At 37.7% G+C, this 17,612-nt stretch overlaps 2 pseudogenes; one reads left to right on the top strand and one right to left on the bottom strand.

The window, feature by feature from the left end:
* The first annotated feature begins 2,532 nt into the window (after positions 1–2,532).
* Positions 2,533–17,612, top strand: part of LOC131900537 (vomeronasal type-2 receptor 116-like) — a 38,087-nt pseudogene continuing 23,007 nt past the window's right edge.
* On the bottom strand, positions 14,175–14,431 carry LOC131900732 (diphthamide biosynthesis protein 3-like; annotated as a pseudogene).

Below are 17,612 nucleotides of genomic sequence, written 5' to 3'. Positions count from 1 at the left end.
TTGACTTTAATTTTTAAAAAAAGGTGTAAGTTTTCCTTGTTTGCTTTCTTTAGTTTGTATTAGAACATTTATCTCTATTTTTCCTTTCTAACATCATCATAATTTCTCTATTCTTTAAGGGACAAATATTAATCACTTAATGTATGTTCCATTAAAACACTAATAAGTGGAATATTTAGTGTCAACTTACTATTAGGACATTGAACACAGAAGTTATCATATTCTGTGACTTGTCCTAGTTAGTTATCTGTCAACTTGACACAATTTGAGGTCATCTTAGAAGAAGAACTAAATTTGAGCAATTGTATCTCTTACATTTCTCATGGCAAAACTTTGAGTAATTTTCATGATTTTGATAGATACGGGAAGGTTCAGCTCACTGTGGCAGTGCCACCGCTGTACTGGTGGTTCTCTATGGTACTACAAATCACTCTGGTAAGCTATAGAAACCAAGCCATTAATCAGCCTTTCTCTGTGTCGGATTTAGTATCTGAATACAAGTTCCTGCTTGAGTTCCTACCCTACTTCCCTCCATGATGGACTGTGACATGGAGGTATAATCAAAATAAACTCTTTGTTCCCAAGTTGCTTTGTATCACTGTCTTTGTCACAACCATACAAACAGACTACAACATGTATAGTAGATATTTATTACTGTGTCTACTAAGGGTGATTTCCCACAAAACTACTCCATTCCTAATTGCTCTGTGAGAGTAATACCAACTTCTGTTCTAGGTGTGATGTAATTCCATGTCTGAGGACAAAGTGGCTTGGGAATAAATTTCCCTAAAATAAAAGCTCTAAAACTTCTTGAAAAATTAAACTATCCCTTCTGAAATTGAATTGTCACTGGAATCTGGAATTACAACTGAATCCCCACTAAATCAAAATTAATATTGAAGCCACTGTATGTACATATGTGCATCTACATTTGGACACACATTCACACATATGCAAATAAACTCACTGATTCACTAACATACACACACCATTCAAAGCTGATTTGGGGACAAATCATAGAGAACCAGAGCTTATATTAAACATTTTATGCATGCAAACAATTTTCTTTACATTTTGAATGGCATACTTTACTTTTCTTAAACAATGTAAAAGAATACTATGTTTCCAATAAACATAATATAGCCAAATGAAAACTAATGCTTACCTAATGAAGACAAACCTATGTAGTGTTCTTCCAAATCAAGCCTGCCCATAGTACACAGGGATAAATGTCATCAAATAAATAGAAGAGTGTTGTTTTAAATTGTGGCACATGAATCTATAAAGAAAAAGTCAAATTTCCACAGAAATATTTAGAAATTGACTTTAAACAATCCAGAAAATCAGTTATCAAATACAAAGTAGTGACACACAGAAATGTGTATTTAAAGAGTTAAAGTTTGTGAAGTCAATACCTTTGCCTTCTATTATATGACAAATTGAATCACCTTGGAACTGCATAAATTTTCTTCCACAACTCTTTCTACTTCTGTCACTTAAATTTTTTGATGTAGTTTTTGTAATGTCAACCTAACCCTAACTCTACATAAAACTATTCAGATTCAACATAAAAAAACCTACTTTTTAAAAACACAAATAGTGTTTGCAGTGTTAAATGTCAATGTATTCTTCCACAGGGACTTGAAAGTCACATGGCCACTGTCATATTACAGCACATCACCCATCATCAATGACAGCACCTTAAAGTACACCTGCCAACCAACTGCTAGTAACATGAGTAATGGTGACAATTTGCTCTCCATTCCCTCATTGTTGTAAACTCAATAGATCCAGACAAATGAGCTCATATAACAGCTATGGGTAGATTCACTATGAAAAGTTAACTCAGAATAGAATGATAAAAACATAAAGATGTTCTTCAAAACTATCTAGACAATAAGAATAATGTTTCCTGATAGAATTGAAATTACAGTTAAGATCAGTGTATCTGTTTGCTTGAAACATTTTAGATATAAGGACTAAAATAGTTTTCTTCACTATCAAACAAAAGAGAAGAGCTTATCAAACAATTCCTCAGAAAAGACAGGGAAACATATTATTAAATGTCATTGTGCTACTGAGACAATGGACAGTTTAAAGGAGTCATAGTGGATTGAGGTTTAAAATTTAAACGGATTCAGGGAAATGAAATGATCTCCAGTGGTGTTCTTCTACATGGGTGTTGAAACAGGATGAGGCCCAAGCTGCTCAGCAGATTGTCCCTGGGGCATTTACACTATGGGCATGAATGAAATCATGGCTCCTGGGGCTGCATAATATGATTCTCACAATAAGTTTTCCTACCAGTGTTGATGAAAAGGTTGCAGATCTCAGATGCAGATCCTTAGGCCAAAAATTTCCAGATGTATCCAAGAATCATGATACAGATGAGCACATGGGAACTGGGGTATATACACATGCTCCCCATGCAGCAAGAGCAATAAAACAGGCACATATATGTAAATGCATGTGTGATATTTGTCTACATAAGAAAAGGGTTTCACCTCTGATGAATCTTAGATCCTGGAAGACATGAGGAAGCTGTGTACTCTCGTTATTTCTTTCTTGCTCCTGAAGTTTTCTCTCTTCTTGTGCAGTTTTACAGAAAGCAGCTGCTTTTGGAGAATAAAGCACAATGAAGAGGATGATGGAGATTTAAGGAATGCCTGTGAGTTTTTACTTTTCCTGTATCCAAAACCTGTAGAGGAACATTTTTATAATACTATAATTGATTTTAAGTAAGTCATTAGCTTCTTCATTTCCTGCATAAATGTCATGAATTAGAAGTCTGTGCCTATGTAAAAATGTTCAGTGGGTTTCTGTCCTGTATTTCCCTCTGTAACATTTGAACTACAGAAAATTTTCTCCTTTATTGATCATTATTTTGGTATTTTCTAATGCATTTTATTGTACTGTGGTTTTTGTATATTAGATTCTAATTCACTAATCTGGGGGGTGAGAGAGAAACCTTTCTCTTTCTTGTCTCCTCATGCATCTCCTTAAGTTGAAAGTTGTCATGTCATGATCTGACATGAAAACACAAATGCACACCACGGGCATGAGTTCAGCTTGAAGAGGCTGTGTTACAGTGTCTCTTCAAGTGTGTGCCAAGGATTCCTACATCAGCAAGTATAATTAAAGCCTTCATAAAGAGGTGACTTAATTTTGGTCTCTATCTATAGGGCACATGTTCATACATAGAAATAGAGGTATATGATTAGTATATATGATTATATGTCAAATATTATATTAATATTTCTGAGTGGACATATACATTGCTTTAGAAATAATCTCTGTACCAGTTCCTAGTGTCATTCTTCAGCTGAAAATGAGTATGAAAAAAATAAAACTGTGAGTTGTCAAATTCTATGCCAACGCAATTTTATTTTGCTTCACTTGTGTCCAATCACAGACTTGGGGCATGATTAATACCAGATAGATGATCAATATTCCTTTTAATTAATTAATAAATACAACATTAAGAGAATTATAGAAGAACTAATCTATTCTTACTAGAAAAAGAGATGCAATTTGTCTATGAAGTTTTCAGATCCTATGTGTCAGATGTTAACACTGGTAGATGCAGAAAATTGATAGAAGGGACACAGTATTGATATTCCTCAACTTTGCTGCTATATAATGTGTCTGGACCTTTTTTATCCATGTACTGAGGTTCTCTGTGCTTTCTCATGGGAATTTTAAAGAATCTATTGTAACCGTTAGCCTTAGCGTACTGTGCACACTTTGATTCTGATGGTTGCTTCACATTATTGTTTTTCAGTTTCAGGTCACCAGGGTTTGCATTTCTGTTGGCTCATCTTTGATATTCTGCCTCATAATGGAAATTCTCATTAATGACACTTTTAAAAAGTTATTAGCATGCCCTATACTTTATTACAAAATGTATTTAACTAAATATATACACACATATTATAGCATTTAGATCTTTCACATAGTTATTTACATATAGTGTATAATGATAAACATAATTAACCTTTCCGTCTTTACCAATTGAAACAAAAAATTTGATGAACACTTAATTATCATATGCACTTATTGGATGGAGTGTAACCTAAGACTAGGCACAAAACATATATCAAGGAGGACAAGGCAAACTAGTAAGAGGAAAAGAGTCCCAAAAGCAGGCAATAAAGTCAAACACACCCTCACTCCCACTGTTAAATATCCACAAAAACTCAAAGCTAAGTGATCATAACATGTTCATAGGACCTATCACAGACCCTGTAGACTCTGTGATTTTCACTTCAGTTTTTGTGAGCCCCTATGAGCCTTTCTTAGTTGCTTCTATGAGCTGTATTCTCCTGGTATCCTTGACCACTCTGGGCCTACATCATTCCTCCCACTATTCTACAGGGTTCCCTAACTCTGCCTATTTTTCAGGTATGGGTCTCTGTATCTTAACCCATCAGGTGCAGGAGATAGTCTCTCTGAAGATGATTGGGCTACATTGTTCTATGGGTATAGCAGAATAATATTAGGAATCATTTCATTGACTTTCTTTTCTTCTTTCTTCCTTTTACTTTCTTTCTGTCAGTCATGTTTGGTTTTAACCTATGTTTCTGAGACATCCAACTTGCAGTTCCTGGCCACCTAGGAAGTGTCTGTCATGGGCTATTTTTCATGGCTTGGGTCTCACCATAGACCAATCATTGGTTAGTCCCTCTTAGAAGATCTGAATTGCCATTGAAACAACTAATATTGCAGGTAGCACAGGTGTGGGCTTAAGTTTTTGTGTTTGGGTTGGTATTCCAGTCCTACTCCTAAAAGTCTAGCCTAGTTACAGAAGATGGCATGTTCAGGCTCCATATCCTCCATTAGTAGGGGTTGTTGCCAGGGTCACCCTCATAGGCTCCAGGAAGTTTTTAGTGCACTAGATTTCCTCACAGCCTCCTAAATGCCCTGTATTCCAGTTGTTTTTTTTCTGTACTCTCTCTCATTCTCCTGCTGTGGATATTGTTCTGTATAAATAAAACACTGATTAGCCAGTGGCCAGGCAGAAAGTATAGGCCAGACAAGGAGAGCGGAGAACTCTGGGAATGGGAGGCTGAGTGGAAGAGTCACTGCCAGCCACTGCCATGACAAGCAGCATGTGAAGATGCCGGTAAACCATGAGCCACATGGCAAGGTATAGATTAATAAAAGTGGGTTAATTTAAGATATAAGAACAGTTAGCAGAAGCCTGCCTTGGGCATACAGTTTGAAAGCAATATAAGTCTCTGTGTTTACTTGGTTGGGTCTGAGTAGCTGTGGAACTGGCGGGTGACAGAGATTTGTCCTGACTGTGGGCCAGGCAGGAAAACTCTAGCTACACTCTCCATTCATTTGTCCCTCACCTGATCTCTCCTGTTCACATCTCCAACCACTCCCAGATCACCTACAAAATCTATTCAGTTTCCCCTTCATAGGGAGATCCATGTGATTCCCTAAAACCCTCCTGCTCATTAAGCCTCTATGTGTTTGTGGATTGTAGTATCCTTTACTTAGCTGCTAATATCTACATATACATAAGAACATACTCTGTTTGTATTTCTAGGTCTGGATGGTCCAACTCATGACAATTTTTGTCTACTTCTATCCATTAGCCTGCAAATTTCATGATGCTATTTTTTTCTAGCAGCTGAGTAATGATTCATTGGGTAAATATGCTACACTTTATCTATTCTCCTGCTTGCCATTTGTGTCATTTACAGTTTCTAGCTGCTAATAAAATTGTGACTATGAACATAGTTGAGTAAGTGTTCTTTTGTAGGATGGGTGCATCTGTTGAGTATATGTCCAAGAGTGGTATAGCTAAACCTTGAGGTAGATTGATTCTCAATTTTCTAAGAGACAGCTATGTTGATCTCCAAGGCGGCTGTACAAGTTTTCACTTTTATCAGCAATGGAGGAATTCTCCTCTTGCTCTACATCTTCTCCAGCATGAGTTCCAATTTACTTTATTGATCTTACATTCTGACAGGTGTAATATAGAATCTCACAATAGTTTTGATTTGTACTTCCTGTTGATTAAGGATGTTGAACAATTTTTTTAAATGTTTGTCAACCATTTGAGATTCATTTGATGAGAATTTTCTGTTTAGCTCTGTACCCCAATTTTACATCAAATTATTTGGTTTGTTTGCATCTAGTTACTTTTTGAATTCTTCATTTATTTTGGATATTAGCCTGTGATCAAAGGTGGAGTTGCTGAAAATCTTTCCCATTCTTTAGGCTTCTGTTGTGTCTTATTGATGGTGTCCTTAGTACTTTGTCTTACAGAAGGTTTTCACTTTCATGAGGTCACATTTATTAATTGTTAATCTTAGTTGCTGTGCTATGGGTGTTCTGTTTAGGATAGTATCCCTTGATCCAATGCATTCAAGGCTATACTCTGATTTCTATTTTTTCTCATTCAGTTTGTATGGTTTTATGATGATATTTTGATCCACTTGGACTTGAGTTTTGGTCAAAGTGACAAATATAGACCTATTTGCAATCTTCTACATGCAGACACACAGTTAGACCAGCACCATTTGTTGAAGATGCTTTCTATTTTCCATTATGCATTTCGGTATTTTTATCAAAATCCAGATTTCCACTGGTGAGTAAGTTTGTATCTGAGTCTTCAATTTGGTTCTATTGGGAGAACATATCTGCTTTTATTCCAATGTCATGGGAGGTTTTTTTTTTTTTTTTTTACTATAGCTTTGTAGTTCTGTAGAAGTCAGGGATGGTTATACTTCCAGAAGTTCTTTTATTGTTCAGGATAATTTTAGCTATCTTGGGTTTTTGGCTCTTCCATATGAAATTGAATATTGTCATTTCAAGATCTTTAAAGAATTATGTTTGAATTTTGATGGAATTGAATTGAGTCTCATAGATATCTTTTGATAAGAAAACCATTTTTTAATTCTACTGATCCATGAACATGGACAATCTTTCCATTGATATGTTCTTTAATTTCTTTCTTCAAAGACTTAAAGTTTTTGTCAAATAAGCATTTCACTTGCTTGGTTAGAGTTACATCAATGTATTTTATATTGTTTTTGGCTATTTTGAAGGGTGGTGTTTCCCCTGACTACTTTATCAGTCCATTTGTCATTTGTATGCAGAAGAGCTACTAATTATTTAAAGTTAATTATATATCCATCTTCTTTGTTGAGGGTGTCTTTAGCAATATGAGTTTCCTGCTAAATTTTTTTTTTATTTTCTCGTGTAGAGTATCACATCATTTGAAAATAGTAATACTTGGATTGCTTCCTTTCTGATTTACATTCCTTGATCTAATTCAGATGACTTATTGCTCTCCTAATATTTCAAGTTCTGTATTAAATAGATATGGAGAGAGTAAGTGGAAAGCCTTGTCCTATTCCTGATTTTAGCAGAATCTTTTTGAGTTTCTCTCCATTTAATTTGATGTTGGCTATAGGCTACTTCAAATTGCCTTCATTCTGTTAAGACTATCTCCTGTATCCTTGATTCCTTCAAGACTTATCATGAAGAAGTGTTGGATTTTTCTAAGCCTTTTTCAGTATCTAATGGGATGATCACATGGGTTTTCGCAATCAGCTTGTTTATATGGTGGATTACATTGATAGATTTTCCTAGGTTGAACCATCCCTACATCTTTGGCATGAAGCCTACCCGGTCATGGTGGATGATATTTTTTATGTATTTTTGGATTTGGTTTGTGTAGCTTGAGTTTTCCTGCCTGGCCCACAGTCAGGACAAATCTTTCTCACCTGCCAGTCCCACAGCCTCTCAGACCCGACCAAGTAAACACAGAGACTTATGTTGGTTACAAACTGTACGGCCATGGCAGGCTTTTTGCTAACTGTTCTTACAGCTTAAATTAATCCATTTCCATTAATCTATATATTGCCACATGGCTTGTGGCTTACCGGCATCTTCACATGCTGTTTGTCATCGTGGCGGCTGGCAGTGTCTCTCTGACTCAGCCTTCCACTTCCCAGCTTTATTCTCCTCCTTGTCCCGCCTACACTTCCTGCCTAGCCAATGGCCAATCAGTGTTTTATTTATTGACTAATTAGCAACACATTTGCCATACAGAACATCCCACAGCAGGTTTGTGAGTACTTTATTGAGTATTTTTCACATCTATGTTCATGAGGAAAATTGGTCTATAATTCCTTTTGAGGAATTCTTTTTTGTTTTGGGTATCCAGGTGACTGTGGCCTCCTAAAATGAATTTGGCAATGTTTTTTTTTTCTTTTTCTACTTTGTCAAAAAAATTGAGTAAATAAATTTGTCTTTGAAAATCTGATAAAATTTGGCTCTAAAAGAGGCTGATCCTAGACTGTTTTCATGACTGCTTTTGTTTCCTTAAGGTTTATAAGTCTATTTATGAAATTTATCTGATGATAACTTTGGTAAGTTGTATGTATCACAGAAATTATTCATTTCTTTTAGATTTTTCTAGTTTTGAGAAGTACAGGTTCTTTGGTTTTTTTTCAGAGTCAAATGGACTCTCAGTCAATACCAAGTATCCCCAAGTATATTGCTTCACTTGGTTATATACAAACTAAAGGCAGAAGCAGAAGGAAGCATTTTACACAGCATAGGCAGTCAAGCACTACCATAAGAAAATAACCTCATCCTTACTCTGTCCTTGAATTAAATGACAGGCAGCTTCACTATCTATCATGTGCCTCCTGCTAGCATCAACAGCCTTCATTAGCTAGATAATGGGTACTTTCCCAGGTGCTTTATCGGATCTTTACCACAACTTCTCAAGAGACCAGAGCAAGCAAGTTTTGAGCTCTTTTGGGTCAGAATGGACTTCAGATTCAAACTGAGTCACCATGGAAAACTGAGTAACTAGGTTCCCACATCTAGCAACCAAGGACTTTAGTTTGAGCTGTGCAGACCCCTCTTCTAAGAGTGCACTTGGTCATCTGAGAGCCTTACCTGTACATACTATGCACACACTCTACTATAAACAATAGAATACCTTTATCTTCCCCTTAACAACCATCAGAATTAAACATTCTATTAAATCATATTCTGGTTATATTCAAGTATAAAAGTAGGAAGGCCTGTGACATGGCAATGTTCCCTCCATCTGGTCTCAACTGGGTTCATCTTTGGTATAATATGAAACTGACACCCCCTTCAACTCCATTTCCCTGAGTGGTTTGAAAGAAAATGGCCCCCAAAAGGAGTGGCACTAATGGGAGATGTAGCTTTGTTAGAGTAGGTGTGGTATTGCTGGAGGAAGTGTGTTATTCTGGGGGTGGGTGTTGAGGTTCATATATGCTCAAGATACTGCTCAGTAAGTCAGATAACTTCCTGTTGCCTGCAAAATATAAGACTCTCAGTTACCTCTCTAGCCATGTCTGCCTGCGGGCTGCCACATTCTACCACGATAATAATATACTGAACCTCTGAAATATAAGTGAGCCACCACTATTAAATGTTTTTATTTTTCTTATAGGAGTTGCTGTGGTCATGGTATCTCTTCACAGCAATAGAAACCCTAAGAACTAAGTAGACTCTTTCTACTCCTGCTATGAAATATCCAATGGAAAAGGACCCAACCCTGTGTTAGAAACTTGGGTCCAAATGTGCCAGCTAACTGCATGTTTTTGGGGTTTTTTTTATTAAGAAATTTTTTTCATTCATTTTTTACACCAATCAAAGATCACCCTCTTCCCTCCTCCCACCACCCCCAGCCTTCCCTCCTAATCCACCCCCACTCCCTCACACAAGAAGCCAAGACTTCCCATGTGGAGGCACATTCAGTAGAGACAAGTCCAAGCCCTTCCCCTTGCCTCAAGGCTGCACAAGGTGTCCCATCATACATAGTGGGCTCGACAATGCCCACTCATGCACCAGAGATGGATTCTGATCCTACCTCCCGGGGGCCTCCCAAGCAGATCAAGCTACACAACTGTCTCATCATGCAAAGGGCCTAGTCCAGTCCCATGTAGGTTCAACAGCCATTGATCCAACTTTCATGAGTTCCCTCTGGTTTGGTCATCCTTGCATGTTTCCCCATCATGATCCTGATGCACTTGTTCATAGAATCCCTTTTCTCTCTCTTTGATGAAACTTCTGGAGCTCTGTCTAGCAATTGGCTATGGATCTCTGCATGTGCTTCCATCAGTCATTGGAGAAAAGTTTTGGTTTTTTGTTAGGTTATTCACCAGTCTGATCTCTGGGTCAAGCCAGTTCAGTTCAGGCACAGATGAGATCACCTGTCCCTGTCTCCTGAAGGCACAGATGAGGAATCCATAGGCCCTGGCAAAGACTACAGAGCATATGGGACAGAGCTGGTCCACTTACCAGTTCTCAGAGGTGCTCTGGAAATGTCTGGGACTCCAGTCACATCTGAATGGCCTTAATTTTTTTTTGTTTAACACAAGACAAACAGGTGGTGTTCCTTTTATAATTTCTAAACTTGCTCAGTTGCTTTAAAGACAAAATCATACTCCAACCAATCACTGGCTGGCAGTCTGAACATGCTTTTCTCTTCTGTAGACCATGTCAGCCTTGAAATCACAGAAATCCACCTGGTTCTGCCTCCCAAGTCCTGGGATCAAAGGCATGATCCATTGTCGCCTGGCCTGTGTTCAATTCTTAGCACTCATATACCAGCTCACAACTGTCAGTAACTCCAGTTCTTGGACCTATGTAGACACCAGGCATGCATGTGGTGCACATACAGAGATACAGAAAAATCACCCATACAGCTAAATAAAATGTTATTATAAAAGAAATAAACTAGCCAATAATATGTTATACCCTGTGATTGGAGGTTTAAATTAAAATATATAACCAGTTTTTGTTTTAATGATGATTACTGTGCAGTTCTAGATAACCATTATGCTGAGACAAAGTAAGTTAAACATTGCCTGAAGTGTGTTGTACATCACATGTCACATTTCTTTGTTTTCTGCCAGAGGTGCGGAGGTGTTCACCTTGGACATGCTGGACAAGTGCTCCAGTTCTGGTCTCCATCTCCAGACCGCACATTTTAATAGGATAGAAAATCTTACTGCTGTTTGATGTCCCCCAAATAATCTTAGAGGGCAAGTCACTGCTCAGATAGACAGAGAAGGGGACTGGTAAGAATGAGCTACACAGAAGCAGACTGTCCTCTGATCACATCAGTGGCTTTGGAGATTCCACTAACAGACTTCCTCTGCTGTGGATGAATTTCATAGCAGAGCAGAATCCTTGATGTAGTTTTTCTGCTAACACAAAGGAGCAGGAAAAAGTCCAAGTTGAGACACCTCAGGAGAGAAAAGCATGTTCAGACTGCCAGCCAGTGATTGGTTGGAGTATGATTTTGTCTTTAAAGCAACTGAGCAAGTTTAGAAACTATAAAAGGAACACCACCTGTTTGTCTTGTGTTAAACAAAAAAATTAAGGCCATTCAGATGTGACTGGAGTCCCAGACATTTCCAGAGCACCTCTGAGAACTGGTAAGTGGACCAGCTCTGTCCCATATGCTCTGTAGTCTTTGCCAGGGCCTATGGATTCCTCATCTGTGCCTTCAGGAGACAGGGACAGGTGATCTCATCTGTTCATTTCAGATGTGGCTTCTTGCCAGGACTAAAACCTTTATAAACTCAAAACTATCATGAATCACAGCCAATGGAAGGTCCATTTTTCTTCAATAACATCATCGCACTTCAAAATGTGTAAAGTTGTTAGTTCTCAAAAGGATTCTGCATATATGTTCACATATGCATTCAGATACAACCAACAATCTTTAGAACTGTATGTATTAATTCATTAGAATTACTTGCACTGCTAAGCTAATAAAATGAGATCATGCAAATTCATGTTTTCATGAAGCTCTTATTCCTCCAAATACCAAAATTTTCCATTAAAGGTTTTTGGTGTCATGATTTTACATGAGATAGAACTCTTAACTTTGGCCCATTGTGAGTAGACCTCCGCACTTCTGACAGAAAACAAAGAAATGTGACATGTGATGTACAACACACTTCAGGCAATGTTTAACTTACTTTGTCTCAGCATAATGGTTATCTAGAACTGCACAGTAATCATCATTAAAACAAAAACTGGTTATATATTTTAATTTAAACCTCCAATCACAGGGTGTAACATATTATTGGCTAGTTTATTTCTTTTATAATAACATTTTATTTAGCTGTATGGGTGTTTTTTCTGTATCTCTGTATGTGCACCACATGCATGCCTGGTGTCTACATAGGTCCAGGAACTGGAGTTACTGACAGTTGTGAGCTGGTATATGAGTGCTAAGAATTGAACACAGGCCAGGCGACAATGGATCATGCCTTTGATCCCAGGACTTGGGAGGCAGAACCAGGTGGATTTCTGTGATTTCAAGGCTGACATGGTCTACAGAGAGAGATCCAGAAGAGGCACCAAAATTACACAGAGAAACCCTGTCTCTAAAAACAAAGCAAAACAAAACAAAAAACAAACAAACAAAGCAAAACAAACCAATTTGAACACAGGTCCTTTAGAAGGGCAGCTTGTGCTCTTAACCCACGACCCATGTTTTCAATCCCTACTGGCTATTTTTTAAGAGCAGCAGTTATACCCCAATCTGCTGGGTACCAGTGCACTTTGAAAATTTTATGCATTCACAGCAAAGCTGTGTTTACAAAGGAACTTTTCAAATTTATTCATAGGTAAGTCTACTTGTTGCTACTCTCAGAATGCAGTGAAGGAAGACTAACAGTCCAGCTTCACATATTTCTATTTTTCAAAGGAAGTATCACTCAACAGGAGTGCACATCTGATTTGGACATGCATTATGTGCAGCCTTATTAGGTGTGCCCTCATGGGCATGTTCATTTAGAGCCAGCTCTCAATTTCAAGCTCATCCTCTGTTGTGGGGATGTCACTTATTAGGACTAGGGTTGACACAGGCTGTGATATGTTACAGATACTGCCATATGAAGACTCAACCTAACCCGTCTGAAATGCAATCCTTTCAGTCATTTCATGAAATAAAGGCCCAGTTACAGAAATAATTGCTCCAACATTGCAAAATTATTCATGTACATTAATTTGCCAAGTTGGAAGACTTCACACCTCTCACTGATGCCAGTTTTACTTTCATTGGCTGTGTTTCGTTTTATCCTGTCCTAACCTAAGGGACAGACAAAGTATCAGGTGCTGTTTCTTTTACCATTTCACTCCAGCTTTTCCTTCCTTAGTCACTAACTAGAAGCTACAGAGAAACCATGGCTTCACAATCTAATACTATGATTAAACTCTTTGCCTGAGGGGTAACAGAAATGACTGAGAACATGAACAATGTAATCATGGAAAGATCAGAGTGACTGGTTGAAGAGGAGCCAGAGTGCAGCACCAGGAAAGGCACAGATTTCCTTAAGGTTCAAACAAAGCAAATGGCAGAGAAAGGCCTCATCTGAATCATCTCAGCAACTGAGTCAAAATGAAAATTTTTTTTCTGGTTTTTCAAGACAGGATTTCTCGGTGTAGCTTTGCACTGGAACTCACTCTGTAGCCCAGGTTGGCCTTGAACTCACAGAGATCTGCCTGCAAGTGCTGAGATTAAAGGCGTGCGCCACCACCGCCGGGCCAAAATGCAATCTTTTAAAATAAAGACCTTCTTGGGCTGGAGAGATGGAGAGAGAAGTTGGGAACACATAGTGCTTTCAAACCCAAGTTTGAACCCAGCACCCATGTCAGGTGGCTCACAACTGCCTGTGACTTCTGCTTCAGGAGATCCGGTGCCTCTAGCCTTCCTGGGCAACTGTACTCATATGCACATCCTCCCATACAAATGCACACATACACATAATTAAAAATAAAATAATAAATATTTAAAAAATGAAATAAAGAGCTTCAAGATTGAAGTGGATGATATTGTTTTCAGAAGATGAATTAATTTTAAGATATTCAAATGGTGCAACTGAGAGAAAGAAAAAGCACTACTTTTTTAAGGCTCTTCCTTTAAATTCAGGTGGACAATTAGTAATCCTTCCAATTCCATATGAGTGTGAAATCCAGGTCTGACATGTCAGAGGCTCATTTTTTATGATGAATCCAGCAGCTGAAGATCCACACCCACAGAAGAGTAAGCTACAGACTGCTGTCCTGTGAAGAGGTTGTTTACTCGGCACTTGATCCATCCACCTGGGCTCTTTCCCTGCTGCTCAGGATTTGGGTTCCCAGGGGCTTCTTCAGCATTTAACTAACTCTTTGTTGGTTGGAGGTGCTTTGACTGTTTTTCCACACATAAACTGATCTTAGTCATAAATCACTTTTATAATGAGAGAGCAGCTAGGACACATTGCCACATCTTCTCCATCCTCCAAATCTTGGTTGGTGATGAAGTTATCGCCACAGGGGCAGGAGTAGAATTATTTCTCTCCGAGTCCTCATTGTATCGAAAGTCCTTGATCTCAATCTAGTCATGAAACATCACTGTGTTCACCATGTCGACAATGCATCAGTTTTTCTAACTCTGCCTATGCAGGGCAGGCATGGGCTTCCAGGCCCACATGGGAGCAGGGACAATTATTTCCCATGGGCAAGAATTACAGGTTCTTAAAGCATGACCTGATGATTCTCCATCATTCTGCTTTGTCTGCTGTTATGTCACCTATTCTTTTCTTTTTGTTGATTTGGACAGTCTGTCTTTTAATTCATTTGGATAAGATTTTCTCTGTCTTGCTGATTTTCTCAAAGAACAAACTCTTGTTTTCTTGTTTGAATCTTAAATGGTCTTTTAATAAAAAACACAGAGCCAGATACCAGGGTGAAAGCTGAAAGATTAGAGAAGCAGATCAGACAGTCACTAGCTCTTACCTCTATAAAATCTTCAGCCTGAAGAGGGTGAGTTCCTGTTTCCTCACAACTTGTACACCTTTTCTGCCCTGCCATATTACTTCCTGGGATTAAAAGTGTGCATGCTTCCCAAGCATAAGCATGAGATCTCAAGTGCTGGAATTAAAGATGTGTGGCACCACTGCCTGATCTCTAAGTCTAATCCAGTGGCTGGCTCTGTCCTCTGATCCTCAGGCAAGTTTATTGGGGTACACAATATATCACCACATTATTTCTTTTTTTGTACTGTTCTCATTGTTTCTATTTTATTGATATCAGCCCTGTTTATTTCCTATAGTCTGCTTATCTTCAGTGTGCTTGCCTCTTTCTTTCTAGAGTTTTCAGGTGTGCTGTTAAGTAGCTAGTATGATATCTATTTTCATCCATACTTCTTGTGATAGCACCACGTTCATGGTGTCTCATATATTTTGGTATATTGTGTATTCATTTTCATGAATTACAAAAAGTCTTTAATTTCTTTCTTTAGGTCTGTCTTGATCAAGTATTCATTTAGTATAGAGCATTTCCCTCATGAATTGTAGTCTTTTGGTTGTTTTTGAAATATAGTTTTATTCCATGATGGCCTGATAACAGGGTGTTATTTCAATTTTCTTGTATCTGTTGAGACTTGCTTTGTGTCCAAGTATGTGATCAATTTTGGATAAAGTTCTGTGACATGCTAGGAGAATGCTATACTTTTTTCAGTTTGAGTGAAATATTCTGTAGATACCTGGCAGGTTCGTTTGTTCCAGTGTTTCTCTGTATAGTGTTTTATGGAAGACTGTATTCATTGGTGACAGAGGAGTATTGAAGTCTCCCATTATCAATGTATGAGGGTTAATATGTGATTTAAACTTTAATACTGATTCTTTTACAAAAATGGATCCCTTTTTCATTTGAGACATAAATATTAAGAAATGAATTATCACCTTGGTTGGTTTTTTCTTTGATGAGTATGAAGTGTGCTTCCCCATCTTTTTGATTAATTTTGTTCTGAAGTCTATTTTATTAGAAAGGAGGATGGGTTAACAAAGATGCTTCTTGGGTCCATTTTCTTGGAAAATCTTTTTCGAATCCTTTACACTGAGGTAATATCTGTCTTTAATGTTGAAGTATGTTTCCTGTATGCAGCTGAAGAATGGATCCTGTTCTTGCATACATTCTGTTAGTCTGTGTATTTTTATTGGGGAGGTGAATCTGTTAATATTGAGAGAAATCACTGACCAAACATAATTATTTTTTTCTTTTTGGATAGTAATGTGTGTGTGCGTGCACGTGTGGGCGGGTGTGTGTGTGTGTGTGTGTGTGTGTGTGTGTGTGTGTGTGTGTGTACTTACTTTCTTTAGGTTTTGCTGGTGTTAGATTATTTCCTGTCTTTTGTGTGTTTAGTTACCCTTCTTTGGCTGGTGTTTTCCTTTTGGTTTCTTCTGTAGGGCTGGGTTTGTAGATAAATACTGATTTCATTTTCTTTATCATGGAGTATCCTTTTTTCTTCATCTATGATGATTGAAAGTTTCTCTGGGTTTAGTAGTCTGTGGAAAGTCAGTGTCCACAGGAAATGTGTATAGGCCATTCTGACATTTAGTCTCCATTGAGAAATCAGTTGTAATTCTGATAGTTCTTCCTTTATTATTTATTTGCTCTTTTTCTCCTTCAGCTTTTAATATGATTTTTTTGTCCTGTATATTTTGTTTCATAATTATGTGGTGAGGACCCTATCTTTTATGGTCCAATCTATTCAGTGTTCTGTAAGCCTCCTATATATTTATAGGCATGATATTCTTTGGGTTAGAAGGATTTTATTTTATGATTTGGTTGAATCTATTTTCTGGGCCATCAAGCTGGGATTCTTTTCTTTCTTTTTTTCTTAGGTTTGGACTTTTCATACTTTCCCAGATTTCTTGGATGTTTTGGGTAAGGAATTTTTTCGATTTAACATTTTCTTTGATTGATGTGTCTCTTTCTTATTTCTATTGCATATTTTCAAAACTTGATATTCTCCCTTCCATTTCCTGCAGTCTGTTCATGATGCTTACCTAGATTTTCCATTTCTAGAGTTCAATCAGTTTGTATTTTCTGTTATACTTCTATTTCCATTTTTAGTACTTGAACAATTTTAATCATTCCTTCAACACCTTTTTCTCTTGGCTTTGTTTAAGGGATTTGTACACTTCCCCTTTAAGGTCCTCTATAATCTTCATAAAGTTGATTTTACATTCTTTATCTTGTGTTCTAGATGTGTTGGAATAATTAGGAATTGCTGTAATAGAATAACTCTGCTCTGGAGGTGACAAATTGTCTTGGCTGTTGTTGATTGTGTTTCTCGCATTGGTGTCAAGGTATCTGGAGTTGAGATGATTATTGGTTGAGATGCTGATTTCTGAATTTTTCTTTGTTGGATGGGTGTTTCCTTTCTTGTGATTCTTCTGTGATTTTCTTGACTGTGTCTGCTGTGGCTGAGCAGAGGGTCTCCATCCATGTTGTGAAATGGACTTCTTATGGATGGAGTGGCCACTTGGGGAACATAAATCTCTGCCCACATTAGGGGTTGGGACACAGCATGAGATGTAGAGGGATTGGGAGTAGGGTGAATATGGACCAAGAGTTTGAGGGAAGTCTTAGGGCATACATCCTACCTAGAGTTCTGGTTGCTTGGTATAGCCTTTGTGGATCAGGGGGCTTCTGCTAGAGTTGGGTGCCAGGATCTTGTTTTGCTCTTTAGAATTTTCCTAGTCATACCTCTTTATTTTCTTTTCCTTTTCTTTAACTTTTTTTATTCTTTTGGGATTTTA

Source organism: Peromyscus eremicus, unplaced genomic scaffold, assembly GCF_949786415.1.
Source record: "Peromyscus eremicus unplaced genomic scaffold, PerEre_H2_v1 PerEre#2#chr22_unloc_1, whole genome shotgun sequence".
Classification (NCBI taxonomy): Eukaryota; Metazoa; Chordata; class Mammalia; order Rodentia; family Cricetidae; genus Peromyscus; species Peromyscus eremicus.
This window is presented reverse-complemented; position numbering and strand designations above follow the sequence as displayed.